This window comes from Drosophila simulans, chromosome 3R, assembly GCF_016746395.2.
Source record: "Drosophila simulans strain w501 chromosome 3R, Prin_Dsim_3.1, whole genome shotgun sequence".
Lineage (NCBI taxonomy): Eukaryota > Metazoa > Arthropoda > Insecta > Diptera > Drosophilidae > Drosophila > Drosophila simulans.
Window position 1 is genome coordinate 6,121,788 of NC_052523.2, and position 16,691 is coordinate 6,138,478.

The following is a 16,691-nucleotide window of genomic DNA, read 5'->3' on the forward strand; positions in this document are numbered from 1 at the left end:
GCGCAAGACAAAGTGCTTTTTTAATTTATAACTTAATTTGGAAGCCATGAGATATATAAAAATGGATTGCGGGCATGTCACGATTAAAACAAGCCGAACAGCACGAAAGCGCCTTTAGCTGTATGCATGTGTGTTACCCACATGCCGGTTTAAGCGCATTGGGGTGAGCCAAAGTAGCTCAGAAGGGCATTGGGGTGGACCAGTGTAGCTCAGAAATTTTAAATAGCAAACATTTAACCATAAATTAGGTTCATCTGATGGTTAAATCAAACAAAATAAATCCGAAGGCCTGAGTGCAGGTGTTAAGAACTAGGCTGCGTCAAAAGGACCTTGGAGAACAGCGGACATCCGGGTATTTAGTTGCTTTGTTAAATGTAAACTTATTAAATCCTAGGAGCTTGACCTTAAATTTACGAACAAACAGAGGAGCACCCTAGGCTGTGTATCTGTGTGTGCTCCATAAAGTGACAAACACAATGAGCGACGTCAGACTTGAGAAGCTATAACGAAAAATGGCAAGTAATCCGCAAAGGGGGCGCGGGCATCGGCGAACCGCATGAGATGTGGAAAATGGCGGGGGGAAATCGCGTCGCACATGTGCCATTATTAAGCCCGTCGAGTGTGTGTGTGTGTGTGAGTGGTGTGCGTGTGTGAGTGTGGCGAACGGAATATTAATTAATTTCTTTAACACGCTCTCCGCGCCATCCACGCCACAACAATGAATGAGACAATGCGCTGGTGATGTAGCAGCTCCTAGAATTATGCTATAAATATTTAACTTGCCACATTAATGAGAAGCCGGCGACGAGGACGAAAAGGACGCCATGTTAATGAATTTCAATATGGCGTCTCGGGCCTGTGTGTGCGTGTGTGTGTTCGCCCCTGAATGCGGTGATGCCCTGCAAGATCCTTGAAATCCTTGCACTTGATGGCTGTTAATTAAAAGACGCTTAGAAAAGTTGTCGCCGCGCAGAATGACGAAATGCGTTACAGAAACCGGCACTTGCCAACTTTTAAGTGGCATCCGGATCTTATGCATTTCAAATGGAAATCTTATCTCCAGCCCTTGACAAACCGCACACACAAAAGCTCCCCTCCGTGGCCATTCAGACACCTACTCAAATTATGAGAGCTGACTTTTGTTGGCTCGCAACGCAGACATGCGATACAACTTACATGCCCGCTGTTGACAGGAAAGTTGCCAAAACAAAAAATAGTCATCCACAGCAGTTGTGCCAGTCATTTCAATTGGTGCCCGGAGAATTTTCCGCCATTAAAGTACAGAAAATGCGATCTGACATATTCTTGCGTGTGTTGCAGCCACTGGGAATTCCACATGTAAGTATTTCATATGAATGCCAACGCTTTGCTTCCGAATTTCTATATAAGCAACCATGGCCTTTCCTTTTCACTCATAATTTCTCGTTTCTAAAATCGCCCAAGAATGGGGTTGCTGGCAAAGGTTCGAGCATACTGGAAAAGCAAAATACGCAGGGTTCGTTCCACAGAGCCACAGCAGTCCGATAACCAAAAGATAGATCAGTCTAGATCGGAGATTTATTTCCATCCCTCGCAGGCATTTCAGTCGCTTAAGCGGGACTTCGATGCCGAATCGGAACAAGGCAATCACCAAGACCATTGTTGCCTATCCAAGCCTTAGGATGATCTTTGAATCCTTTCAATCAAGGTACTATTCTTGAATAAAAATTTCAGATGATTCTGTTTAATAATTCTCGAACAGAAAACTGATGTCCTATTCGAGCTTCCCCGATTTTCTGTGATTTTAGTAACCAACCATAAACACCCAATCTGATTGGAAGAAGCCCAACCCTTGAGCCTACTTTAAAGAGGAATATCGTGGAACACGACTTAAGCCGGCGGATAGCCGCAGGAAATTCAAGCTCTCTGCATGGTGCCAAATAAAAAGAGCCACAAAATCCATTAAGACACAGCTAGCGGCAATGGCAGTGGCAGTGGCAGTCCTCCTGCTCCAATCCTCGTCCTTGCGCTCATCCCCATCGTGATCCTGATCCTGCCACCCATTGCATCAGGCCCGCGTGGGCGCAACCCCTTTTTAAGGCCGCGCATAAAAGTTACTTCCGTTGCTCGTCGGTGGCCGAGAAAAAGGGCTAACAAAACTATTAAAATGCCGGCGACACCATACATTATTTATTTCTTTTTTCCTACTGCGACTCCCTGCATCTCCTCTCTTATTTGTTTATGGCTTTTTTGCTACAATTTTCTGTTCCTTTTTTTTTTGCGGGAGATGCTAGCCTGTCTGGCCGAGGACCCTGCGGAAATAGAAATCCTTAAACAGAAATTGCAAAATAAAATTTTCACTTTAGCCAAACCGTTTCATGTTTGTCCACATCCAAAGGGGCTGGGAAATGAGGGAGTGGGTGGTGGTGGGTGGCCCTCAGCTGGCCTTGCAACTCAGCCGTGCATGTTGCCCTAATGACGTGCAACGCCTGCCGTTCCTGTTCCTTCTCTTTGGCGAGAATTTTATTTCACTTCTGGTTTGTTTTGTTCTCTATTTAGTTTTTGCTTCATCTTATTTTTATTTTTGTCTTTTTTGGATTGTTGCAGACCCTCCAACTAAATGAGCATGTGGCCAGGATGAGGGCGAGGACTAGGTCCTGGTTGGAGGCCCAAAAGCTTCCCGGCTCTGTGACAACTTTATTTCAGTTCAGTTTCCACTGCGGCTGGTGGAATTAAGTCGCCTTTTTGTGTTTATTTGTTGCATTTCCGCTCTTTGCTTTTGGGCGGGCTTAGTCATTAGCCCGCCGGCATTGTGAAGGGTATTTAAACGGCTCTCAAATTTGTAAAGGGGATTAGCGCGAAGTGGGGGGAATTTGCTTAAAATATAGCCCAAGATTATGGCAATCAAACAGAGTTAATTGAGGGCCAGTTGTAAGGTTGTATTACCGGCTCGTATCCACCCACTTCAAGGAATGGCTAGCCCGTAGGTAAAACATTTTTCAATGCAATATTAAATTTCTTCGTTAGTTCGTTGTTCGCTCTCTCTCTCTCTATTTGCACACTCGGCGGAGACCATCAAATATTTCATTTAAATTTTTTCCCCTAATGAAAAAAATGATGTCGAGGATAGGGAGTGATAGAGAAGCAAACGGCAAAGAACAGAGAAACGAGAGCTCTCACAAGGCACCGACAATCACCTGGAGGGAGATGACAAGCGGCTGGCACTTAATTTAGCAGATTTACATAAAAGTGCCCAGCCAAGCAGCCAAAACTTGCCTATCGAGGCATGTGGCTGCAGGTGCAAGTCCCCATCACGGCGTGGAATGCCATCCCAGGACGAAACTTTCCACGGTGACAAAGTTCTTTACTTACGGGGGAAAAAAGAAATTGTTTGGCATATGTTTCGGGGTCGGTCTCGGTCTGGGTCTTGGTCTTGGTCTTGGTCCCATTTTAATAAAAACAGGAAATGCGCTTAAGCTATTAAAAAAGTATTTAGAAAGTATTTTGGAGGCAACCAACCTGGAGGCCTGGGGCGAAGTTTTCATTCCCGCCAGGTGGGTGAACGGATCCCTTGGATCCGTGGCCAACTCATCAAGTGGGGGAAAATAAAAAGCCAGTGCCAAGATAAATTACAAGTCCGCATGATTAATGATCGCAAATGCGCCGCTGTCCTTGTCCCCATGAACTTTGCTTTCGCTCACAGGTATTTATAGAAGTTTTCTGGCGGAACTTTTCGGGGAATTGGGGACGAGTGCCTCGAAATTGCATGGAAGTGGCCGTGACAATTACATTTAATTGGTTTAATGCACTTGCGGAAAAATGCTTCAAGTGTACTTTGATTGAGCATCTGAAGTTCGTTCTGACAAGTAATTATATATAATAATTTAAAATATTTCCTTTTAGATATTTATTTAGGATTTCCCTTTCTTTTCTGCCAAAGTAAAGACCTTATCTAATTATAGCTTCAAGTCGCATAATTCTCCGCCATCACAGGCAACACATATATTTGAAGATATATATATGCCAGATCAAATGGCTATATTGCATTGACACAAAAGATTGTACAATGAACACAAATGCAAACAAAGTCACCGACACTGTCGCAAACTGCGAATCGCACCAGTTACAAGGAGCGACAACGAAACTCTGGAGGAGATGTGGGCGGAGGGTACGGTAAATGACAACAAAGGAATTTTTCAATATTGCAGTGCGTTGCGTATACGCGCCGTCGGCCAAAACAAATAAAATTAAACAAAAGTGACAGCGAAGCGAACGTGAAGGACTGAAAAGGGGTCCCCGAGGGGGAGTGCACTGGAGTGGTGGGTGGAAGTGGGCGCTGGTTGGGGCCTTTGGGGCGGTAGTAGCCAAGGATGTTGGGCCAGAGACTGTGGCAGAATTTGGCCATTTTCGGAAGGGAAACGGAAACAAAGCGCAGGCGGAAGCAATTCATTTGTGTATATACGCCGTGTGTGCATATATGTATGTGCAAGTACTATGTAAATTCGAAACAGAAATTTGCACAACATCTACACCAAGTTTTTATACACCATGGCCCCATTTAAAATTGGTCCAACATTCTAGACTTTACCCAATAAATGATACTCCCAATCGAAGTAAAGCAACTGAATCATTTTTAATTGCTACTGATGTTTCTTTTCAATGTAAAATTGAAACTCGAAATGAAATTTATCACATGGGAAAAGTTACTCAAAGAAACGGGTATTGTTAAAATTTATTAGGACATTTTTCAAAAAAATTTACGAGAGTGTATAGAGTGTATAAAAATTCTTAAATTTCTTGTTTTTCAACCAATTGTTCAAAACTAATTTTTCACTGCAGGCGATGCGAAATAGAACAAAGTAATGTTAAACCTTTGCTCACTTAGTTTATTTAATTCTTCGAAAGAACAATCATGACCATGAAACTTAATTAACAAGCAGTTATTTAGCCGCAATTATAATTAACCAAATATTGCCCATGACGCAAAAATTGTTGGCGAATTTCATTTAATTTTATTAAGATAGGACGCGTGCACACGGTACATTTGTATTTAGAGCTGTTAGAAACCAAAGTATTTTTAATTTCAAATTGCGCATTGTGGCATAAAATTGCTCGGTGCGTGCCAAATGAGCCCAAAATTGCGGTGCATATTCTCCAACCATTCGAAATATGATTTTTGCCAATTATATTTTTGGCAAAAACGCTTGCCCAACTTTTTGGTGGCGGTGCGCGTGAGCTTATGTATTTAAATTTGATTAGATTTTGTGTACTGCCATTTAATTAGCCAGAACATGTTTGGCCAAAAGAGCTCTTCGCACTCCAAATCGTACTTGTGTTTCATTTTAGTCTTATGGAAATATTTTTTTTTTGCCTTTTTGGTTTAGTTGGCTAGATAATAACATTTTACCATTCACACAGCTGCCAAAGTTCGCATTCTCGTTTTTCCTCTAGATTTGCTCTTATTTTCCCAATTACTTTCAGCACACATGCTCGAATGTGCTTGGGTAATTTGACTTGTGCGGTTGGAGTTTCGTTAGTTCTATATCTCCCATCTGCTGTCTTGTAATATTCTAAATTTTTAGCACCTGTGTTGGCATTTTACGATTTGTTTACCCTTTGAAAACTTTTTAGACTCATACTTTAGCGCACGTCGTTTATTTTAAACGGGTCAATTTTAATAGCTCGATTTTGGAGCAGCACAAACGGTCATAACTGCAAACCAAATCGTGGAAAACAACCAGTAAAGCGCTTTAGAAAAAAGTGCACACCACAACCGTCTAAAGTTTCGAAAACAGCTAAAAGCAAGCTGGCAACGAGAGTTGGTCAATATATGGGGCAGTTCAGCCAGGGGGCGGAAAAAGCAGCCACGAAGATTGATATCACTTGTCAATAATCCATAAAATGTTGATTTGTTAATTTTATTGTTTACATGCATCACAATTGTCGGCTCCACCCCCAGTCAGCCCCACAAAACATGGAAAACTTTTCTGATTTCCATTTGCTGCTCTCTGTTTTTTGCTGTCAGCGACACAAGCACCAACGCAGAAACAGCTTTGTGCCTCCATCTTTGATTATCAAATCGCATGCAAGGCAATTTTTTCCACAATTCCACATAAAAAAGTAGACGCATTTTCACCGCCTCTGTCGATGGCGACGCATTCATCAATTTAACAGCAGGACATTGGCAGCAAAAACGTACTCTGATTATGTTTTTGTCGATATTTTTCAACATAAGCCTCGATAGTTATTTGTTGCTATGATTGCAGTGTTTTTCTCGACATTAATATATGCAGGTTACAAATTGGAAATGATTACTTTTGCTGACAGTTTTGACTAGCAAAAACCGGCGTGCTCATTAAAAATGAATACCTCTGAATTCCATATCCTTAATATTATACAAAATTGTTTTCCACAACTTAACAAGTAGAAAACTCATTATAGAGGAAAACAGGCAGAGATGGCTGACAATTAAAATACGAGACATTTTGGTGTGCGTCAAGGAAATAAGGGATACTTCTCACTATCCTTCACTCCCATCACCCCGCTTCGTTACAATGTGGCACCGCCCACAAATAAAATGGTGGGGAAAACCCGCAGAGCAGAGAAAAACTCTCGGAAAAGCACGAAAAAAAGAAGTGCGACACAAAATTACGCATACGCCCCGTGGACTGCAGCATCTGGCACATATGCGCAGAACCCGTTTCCCCTTTCCCCTTCCTCCCATTCCGGTCCACGTGCGTCTCAAAGTTGCCAAAAGATAAATACAAATAGCAAAGTTTTGTAGGGCAATTACAGTAAAAAAGCGAGAGAAAGGGTTAACATGGGGGTAACCGACGGGCGGTTATTTCGTTTTAAGGAAGAAATGTTTTCGGGTTTCAGTTTCATGCATAAAGCAAATGCTTATTGAATTCCTTGATAAACGTAAAATGAACTTTCGTCCGCTCCGGAAATGTGTGCTGAGGTGGAGTTTGATAGGAAATAACCCTTTCCCAGTTGTCCTGGCCGCAAGAACATTTCTCGACCGCAGCCGCAAACATTAGAAGAGCTGGCGATACACATCATCGCATTGCCTAGCATGGCAGCTCCATTTGTTGCGCTTTTTGTGACCATTTATCCTGACCAGTATCCTGCTTCCAATAGTCCCAGTACACTCCCAAAAAATGGAGTAGAAGATCAAGAGATTCAGTCACATTCAAGTGAAGAAAGGCATTAAGAAGAATTTTACTGGGTCCTTTTTAATCATAAACTAATGATTTTTTCGGAACTACAATCTAATAATTATGTCCATATTATCCATATCATTATTTTTCAGTGCATCTGTATGTTTGTGGATGTGTTGTGTCAACGCCAATTTCATTTCGGTGCCGGGCCCTTTGCCATCGCTCCAGCTCCATCTGAATCTCCACGTCCACCCTGGTATCTGGTATTGATGGTCAAGCATTTATACTTGTCGTTCAATGTCCAGGCCATGTATATCTTTGGTTCATCTGCTTCGTTCTGGCTCGTCCTGGTTCGCTGCCACTGCCGTCCATGTCCTGCTCGGTTACATGCACTTGATGATGGCTTTTCAAACTCTGTTTGGCATTAAATCCTGCGTTGAATGCATCAACTTGGCGTTAAGTTATTTGAGTGTGGCCAAGCGGATCGAAGCCGGCGACTGTGGACGGCCCGTGATTTATAATTATATCCTTGGCCGGGTCTTTAAGTGGCCTTCTGGTGAGTTATTCGCCAGCTTTGAATCTATCCGTTCCGCTCCAGTAACGGGCCATATAAATATTTCAAACCGCTGGCCGGCAAGACTTAACTCCCTTTTTGTTTGTGCTGTTCAGTTGGCCTGTTTATTGTTGCATCGCTTGTTTTAGCGGTGACAGCCAAGCCGCTTATGTGTGTAATCCCGGCCAGCGGTTTATTTGTATTTCCCCACCTTCGGGCTGGTCCAAAAAAATACTACCAGCCCAACCAATTGTTTTATTTTTGCAAATTTTGTTTGCCCTTGCTCGAGTTTTTGATTCGCTCTTGCATTGTTTATTAGTGCGTTTGTTTTTCATTTTGTTTTCCTGCATGAACTGCATAAAATAATTAACAACTAACTGCCTTCCAATTCTCGGCCAACTTAAAATTGGTCAACTAAAAAGCTGGTAATGAGCTTGGCAAAAATAAAGCTTAAATATATCTAGAAAAATATGTAGAATCTACAAGCTTAAAAATTTAAACATTAGAAACTTCTACTCTTAAGAATATAAAATTCAAACAAGACTAGCTATGGGTATCATTTAAAATAAACAATTCTAAAAAGTCTTTGTTAAAACCCTCAAAATCATTAATATTTATTAAGAAGAGCATTTACCAATTGGTTTCTTATCTTGTAACCAATTCATAATTTGCAAGAAGTAAAGAAATAGCCGGTTCATTGATCATTGCATTCCGTAGCCTTCACTCTGGATTCTCCAGCTCCTATTCTTCTCATTTTCCGTGCATTTCTCAACTTTGATTAAAGTTACTCGTAGTTTGTGTGTGTTTTTCGTCCTTTTCCCCTTTTTTTTTGCCCTTTGCCATCTGGCCATCGCTGTGCATGTAATATTGCTGCAGCTCCATTGCATTGTTCTAATGAAAAATGGCCAGTGGCAACAATGTTGCTCAGCGGGTCATAAAACTTGCGCAGCAACAACCGGAACAGCAGCAGCGGCAACAACAACGGCAAAGGATAAATGAACAACCCGCAAAATGTGCTAGATTGCACTTGCTTATCTATGCGCCGTCTATTTTCTTAATTTTTCTTACAATCCCTCGGCGCCGGCAAAATATTCCTCATCGCCGGACTCCCTCTACTGGCATCTTAATTTTTGCCTCTTTGCCCATAAACCAGAGTGGAATCCTGCCCAGCTCTGGCATTTCGCTTACACCCGGCTTTTTTCCCCCTATTTTTGCTGTGTTTCGTAATTAACGCGCGTAATAAGATCACGATTAAGATTTTCTCTCTCGACCAGCAGTGGAAACATGCTTGGCAAAGGACTAAAGTCCTGGCCACTGGCTCATCTGTTGTTGTTTTGTATTCCAGGTAGTCGTGAGATCTAGGGGTATGCTAATATTTTTGAAAAGGAAATTATCTAAGGGAGTTTAAACATAAGTTCAAAGTTATCACATATAGGGATATAATTCAAATAATGACCTTCAATTCATAATTAACACATATATGCACTATTATTTAAGTAATGTTCATCAGTATTTTAAGAATAGTAATAATTTCCCTTTATTTCTAGATTGCAGGGTGTTTTTTAGTTCAGTAAGTTTCGAATGTCCCTCTTAACTATTGTTGTTGCTGTCTCAACTTCATTAATTTTAATGCCACTTCTTTCTCGCTGTATTTTTTGCGTGTTGCATAAAGAAATGAAAGCTGTCCGACAATCTCTTGGCCATAGAGAAGGCGAAAATTAGCATAGATTATGAACAGCTAGTGTCAGGTTCTTATACTCATCTTCCTTCACTGCATTCTGTTTGGCTTGTTTTCCTGCTGGAGTCAAGTTGTTGACCATGATGAAGGGCTTGTTATGGTTGCAGCTGCGGTTTTTTTAGTGCTTCAAAAGAGATTCACATCCGAAGGTTACCATATTGGCTTTATTAAGTCGAGTTAATACAGGTGTAAGAAAGGTAAATACTCAAGAATTTTCCTGAACTTTCGAACATTTCCAGGTAAGGAAATTTATAGCCTCATATAATTAGTTTAGTTCTGATGAAAAATACTTAATATGGTTATATTTTTAGTAAATTTTGCATAAAGGAGAACTTGCTTTATAGTGGTAATCAATTATTATTAAGATCAATCAAACAATCAATACTAATAGACTTACAGAGCTTGTAGTCCAACTGACATGTTTCTATTCATCAGTTATCCCGATTAGCTGGAACCAAATAAAAACGTAAATTGGTGTCAGGATATATGTATGCCTCATAGCCTAGCCATATTAATAGCTTATCAATTCTGCTGATCGTCCCTTTACCAGTTAGGAAATGTTCTTCTAGCTGGAATCTTAAATTTGAAGTGCATATGACGCAGAAACGCTTGAATATTCATGACCCAGCACACGAGGCGTATGCTTGATGTTAACCTAAGCACGCACTCTCATGGAACTGCACTCAGCGGCTTTGCTTTTGTGTGGTTTGGACAAATCTTACCCGGGCATCAAGTAATTCCCATTAATTTCGCAGTCTGCATAATTTTTTTTCAATTAAGGCCTGCCACCCTTCATCTTCCATCATGCATCCTGCATCCACCATTTTGGTTTTGCCGAGCTGCACGCCGTACTGCATCCTTTGGTGGTTTTTCGAATGTCTGGAGCATGCAGGGCAGACAAGGAGATGGGATTGCCTTTTCATTAAGATCCGAGTTGGGCCGCGGAATGTCTGCTCCCAAGTGCTTCATCTTTTTGTGCGTCTGATACTCTGGCTCTTTCTGCCGGCCCGCATTCGTCTCTTTCACTCTTGTTTGCTGGGAAAGTTTTTACATGGCGTTGATGGAGTTGGTCTACGGCTTCTGCGCCAGTCTTGCTGATTGCCTCAAGAGCAGGCTCTTTATCATTTCCTCTTTTTTTTTGTGCCCTCAGAGTTTCCCATCCCCCTTCTATGCACACACTTGATTATGTGCATTTACAGTGAAATTAATTTCTACTTTACAGTTGCTGGCAAACACGGCTCAAAAAAAGAAAGTAACTGACAAAAAAGGGAAAAGTTTTTATACCGCTTGCGGCTTTGCACTGGCAATTAGCAAAACGAAAACAAAAGTTCGAAATGCACATGGAAAAGTTACTGCGCTGTCCAAAAAATGAAGTAAAAGCGGGCGGTGGGAAAATTGTCACAAATGCCCGTTTGTGACATCGGCTAAGGGGGCGTGTCGTAAGCGGCTTATCAAAATACTTTTTCCCATCCTGGGACCGCTCTCCGTTTTTATCATATTAGCTGTGCGTTCGAGTGCATGAAATTTATTTTCGAAAAAACTTTTAACGACATTTTTTGCTGGCTTTAATTTTTCGGCCCAGTCAAGTGATTCAATACTATGCATTTTAACTTGATTCTCAGGATTAATTACATGTGCGATTAAGTGGATCTCAAAGGCTTGCAATTGAGATGTCGAAGTCAAAAGCCGCGCAAAAAAGCTTAGCTGATGAAATTGATGGCTATTTTGCCACTAAACACTTAACTTTCGTGACCTTTGAATGATAAATGTAATATGCAGAGCGAATAAAGTCGAATGTATTACAAATTTCTTTATTTACAACCTGTTACAGCGTCAATTCTAACACATACTTAAATGTAATTTTCCGTAAAACGGCCCAAAAAGCGAAAGCCGAAAGCCAGCCGCACTCGCATGAAATATAACCCCAGATCCTGGCCAAAAGGATAAAGCGCGGTAGCAACAACAATGAGGCCAGCGATAAACACAGTCGAAAAAGAAAATAATGGGGGTCAAAGAGTGGGCTGCGATGTGGGGGTGAGCGGTGGGGTAGGGAGAAAATAAACCAGCCCGAAACCTTTTTATTGATGCTTTTTACATGTCATAAAATATTTTTATAACATACTTTCGGGCGCAGGCCAAAAACATTTTGTAAATGCTGGGCAAAAGAAAAAGCATTAAGCACACACATAAACATACGCACACACACACAGAGATCCATAGTGGCATTTGCATTTTCATGATGAAAGGCAACCACGAATGAAATTTAAACAATTTAAGCTTTGGTTTTTTAGTTTCTGTGAACCCGAAAATTCCCCTGCCCCCGTCTATTAAATCAACTTGTCAATTTACAAAGGATAACTGAAGGGAGGGGATAGGAAAATATGAATTTGTCTCAGCCCATCCTGTTAACTTTCAGAATTTTTGTTTAGCATACCATGAAGTCCTCATTTGTAGCATGTGTGCAGGAGATGTCAATGAATATGCTATGCTGCGGTAAAAATTATGCAAAGGTAGGTAAAGATACAAAAAGGTTGGCCAGATACAGATACATTTGTCAAATTCCGAATGCGGTAAAATGCAAATGTTTGTCAGACATTTGGCTTGTTCAACTTTTGTGCCACAAAATTTTACTTTCGCTTATTATTGAAATTTGTTTAAATATTTTAGCATAGTTTCCCAACAGAGATATGTGCAATTTACTCTTTTATGTGGAGTATTTGCGATTTGAAAAGCTTTTCACCCACTACGCCCATTCGGGCCTTTAGAACGGGACTTTGAATACTTGGGGCAAAATACTAAGCCCCTTTTCTTATATTTTTTAAGCATATGGTTTCTGTTTATCCTACTTCCTAATCTGCTTGTTCTTTATCATCCAGCTTTAATTTTGGCACGGCATTTGGGATTTTTTGTAATACTTTAAGTGACTGACAGGAGACGTCATACGGGGCGTATGCTTAATACGCAAAATACGTGAGCCTGCTTTGAAATAAGCATAATAAATGCCAGACTGGAAGGCTTCCGTCAAAGCAGACCGAAAAGCTAGGAGGAAGTTAAAGGGTTGCCATGCATCATGCATCAAAATGCCATAAAGAACATGTTGGCCGGCCAATAAAGCGTAGACAGGAGGAGAAAAGTCGGTGGACTAAAGGAGAGCATCAAATGAACTTCGCAGGGATGAAAAAGAATAGGGGATTCTGCAGGGAAGGATTCACGTTCCAGGAAGGACGACATGCGACATGCAAAAGGGCACAGGACGATCGAGCGATAGCATACCACACACTTGCACACACTCACACACACACACACAAACTCACTTTTAGCTACGTGAGGTCATTTGGTAAATGTTTTAACAATTTAGATAAAGTTAACACATTTCGGTTGTTTTTTTCTTCTGTTCCCAAATTGTAAAGGGATTTTGCCGCAAGGCAGCCTTCTGCAAATGGGCATAAAATTAGTTGGGTCAGTCGAGGGATGTGACCAGATCCGAACTCGGATGCCCTTGACACAGCCACACACACTACGAACTTGGCCTTCAGCCACTAGCGTTTATTATTCCGATAAGCAAAGTATAAAAAATCGAAAAAGTAGCAGAACACAAAGGCACAAAACAGTCAACTCATTTGCCCCAAAATTTACTGCCTAAAGCTGTGACTGATAACCGGAGGGAAGTGAACTCCAACGGGGATATCCATCTATTACTTGTCATGCAAATGGGCGACGTGAAAGCATATTTAACAAAATTTACACGAAATCCCCCACTTCAAATGCCGGCCACTTAAAGCCTCATCGAAAACCAGAGTGAATTCCAGCATTCAATGTTTGTAGTTGGCAAATTGGCGTAGTTCCAAGTGTTTTGCCAAAGTTGATAATGCAATAAGCTGGGAAAGCATGATATTCGCGTTATTTCAGCAATTAGTAGAGATTTGATAACCAAATTACACTCAAATATATGATTTCACCATATACATTACCAAAAATATAATTTGGTATCCTCGTTTCTACAAAATGTAACTAAGTCTATGTTTTTACTAAGTCTTCTATCGCACTTGCACAAATGCATTTTAATATTCAAGTGACATTTTTTTTTTTTTATTTTAATGTATTTATCTTTAAGTATTTCAAAGGTATTCTTTTTTCTGCCTGTGTTCAGCTTTGCAGAGCTCATTCCCTTATTTGCATTACCCTTAAAGTTTCTTCAATGCAGCTTCCTTTACCAGCAATATATATTCGCTCTTACTCCTCTGCGAAAGAGCCTTTCATGATGTTTCCGAATAATGCTCGCCCACAATATGCCCACAAATTGCGCTTTTATTTCGCATTGTAATCAACATGGCCAGCATAGCCGGGCCAAAACAAGCAGTGTAAAACGCAGCTAAAAAGGAAAATTAAACTGCAAAAACAACCGCAGAGTTTCGCCGGTCGAAAAAAGCTCTTAGACAAATTCCCATTCATTATGCAGGCCATGTGCAAAGGGCAGAAGTCTTCGAGTGGGCCTCGCCAAGTGATACCGGGCCAGGAGCTCGGAGGAGGATGCATAGCTCCGAAGCCGGGAACGCCGATGGAGCCCGCTGCCCACGGACATTAGCATCCGAGCGATTTAGACAGGCGGGCTGGAAGTGAATCGCCGGCATTGCTGCTTGGAGAGTGCTTAAAATATATATTTATATTTTTCTTTTTTCGCAGCTCAGCTCCGCGCTGCCTGCTAACATTTCGATTATACTTTTTAATGAAATTTCCAGACACTCTGAATGCTGCAGTCAATTATTAAACAGGCAAAACATTCAGCCGCTCGTTCAGTGACCCACCTGTATAGTATAGTATATAAGGAGAGCCACCACTTCAAACGTTCAACTTCGATTGCTCAGGCTGACTATATTTTTCCGTATTTTTATTTTTTTCGGCAAATGGGTTAAGTACATCGTCGGCTATTGAGCCACTCGATTCTGGTTGTTATTTTGCATACCCAGGTTTTTGTTTTTTGGGAGGCTATTCCTGCATCCGTCAGTAAGCTCTGGGGTCTCTGACGTCCTGTCCGGTTCGTCTCTTCCTTCATTTTACATGAAGTGGCTGGCAGGTCCTGGAAAAGCGAGAGAGAGAGAGACAAGGAGAGTGGATTTGGCCATTCCCAAACTGGCTAAAACAAAAACTGCACAGTTACCAGCTGTCATGGCAAAGCATTCAGTCCTATTATTCTCGGCTTTAAAATTTCTGTTTTGATTTGGACACACATCGTAAATATCAGGCATAATATGGTACTTTGCAAGATATTTTGCAGCTTAATCGAGTTGATAGAGGAGCAAGTCATAAATTCATATGCTGACTTTCGGCTTCCGGCACTGCCCGCCCTGCTCGAATTCCTTTACTTGACTGGGCTTAATTCAAATTCAGTTAAGCTTTCAAGTCTGTTTACCAATAGGATTCCCCAGCCTAGTATACTTGGCTAAAATTTACATAGGTGGCCGGTGGACTGGCTATATCCAAAGAGCCAAAATTGCAAAGGAGTAAGGATGGGGAAAATATCCTTACTCTCCATCGAACGCAATTTCCGTTTTGAGCGGCATGAAAATCAACGTAACAGTTTAATTATTCATTTAACATTTGATTAGAAATTACAGATATGCTTGGGTAAGAGTTGATCATAACGATGTCGATGAGCAGCCAGTTAAGTCATGGGTTAATATTGAGCATTGAGGCTTTAAATCCTCCCATAGACTACAGTTCACGTAATCATACCCTTTACTCGTAGAGTAAAAGGGTATACTAGATTCGTTACAAAGTATGTAAGAGGCAGAAGAAAGCGTTTCCGACTATATAAATTATATATATTCTGGACATGTCCGTCTGTCGGTATGAACGTCGAGATCTCAGGAACTATATTCTCTCTTGTTTTTATTTTATTTTTTAAGGGCCAGGGTAATTTTTTTATTTTTGCTAAATAAAATGTTCAATATACAGTAATCAAGCAAATCACTTTCTGGGCTATTGTGTTTTGTTTACTTTGAAATAAATTGACAAATTTCAGATAATATAGATGTGTTTTAAACAGTTTTGGAAATTTTCCATTACGGCCGTAACCGTAACCGATTTTAGTAGACATAAAATTAAATTGGACTTTCGAGCTGAGGCTACAGAGATATTTTAACATATCAGAAAAAACTTAAGCTTGCTTTACCACAGTTATATGTACCGAAGGTTACTTTTGAATGATATTCTTTTGCAATCTCAGTCACATATCGGCGGGGTTCAATTAACTCGATCGCAATTTGCAGCTCGTGGCTTGATTACATTCTTTGGCATCAGAATGAAAATTCCCCACGCGCTCTCAATTTGCGTTGTTTGACGAGAGACGGCTGAGTTTTTGGGCGGCCTAAGGCCACAATTTTTGGATGCTAAATCACGGGACGGCAATTGGCGACGCGTGTCTCGGGCCTGTTGACATGGCATCATCGTCGTCCTGATTGTCCTGCCGCGCCCCCCACCTCCGTGTCATCATCAGTGGACACCCGCACGCTGTAGCCGCTTTTCGTATTTCATAAGCCGCAGGTCAAGTCATTATGCATGCCCTTTGATGGCGGGGGGTGTTGGAAAATGGAGCTAATTTCGTTGGCCAGTTGGCCATGGGTGGCATTGGAGTGGAATTGGGGGCGTTAGTTTGGGCTTAGTGTCTGGCCAACTACTTGAATTAATTTATCTTATCGCCGAGTGCAGTGGGAGTGGAAAAAATAGGGCCACGATGGGGGCCGGCATCATGCATTGTTGACGCTCAAGTTCCACTTATCAGCATCAGCAGCAATAAAAGCAGCAACAACAGTGGCAACAATGACTGGCAGCCATCACGAGCTTCATTTGAGGGCATACATTTTTATGCCATGCGCTTTTCACGCGACCCGTTTTTCTACGCCATTAGCCGCTCAAGTGGAGGGCCGGGAAAAAAGTGTTGCATACTTAGGCGCGCCGTTCGTCCTTCGGTTGAAATTCAATTTGCCCTCTTTAAGAATGCTTCACATTCGCCCGGGACATGTGAGGGATAGCTTGCCACACATCGTGGCAAGTCAATTATTTTCTTGTTTAGCAAATTGCTACACATTCAGGTTTAGTGTAGACATTGTGCGCCCTTGCTTTGTTCAACTTTGTTTTACCCCGGGTGTGTATGCGTGTTTGTATCTGCAACATCCTTCTCATCACTGTCTCTATCTACATCAGTGGGGTTTTGTTAAAGTTCTTTCTTCTTACCCGATTTTTTGGTTAACAGACACGTTTG

General features: G+C 41.4%; 1 long non-coding RNA gene across 1 annotated transcript; it reads left to right on the forward strand.

Annotated features, from left to right (window-relative positions):
- The first annotated feature begins 1,347 nt into the window (after positions 1 to 1,347).
- Positions 1,348 to 2,182, forward strand: LOC123327295. Its single transcript, XR_006541940.1, has 3 exons — positions 1,348 to 1,495; positions 1,577 to 1,687; positions 1,742 to 2,182. It is a non-coding gene; the product is annotated as an uncharacterized LOC123327295 (long non-coding RNA).
- Positions 2,183 to 16,691: the final 14,509 nt, after the last annotated feature.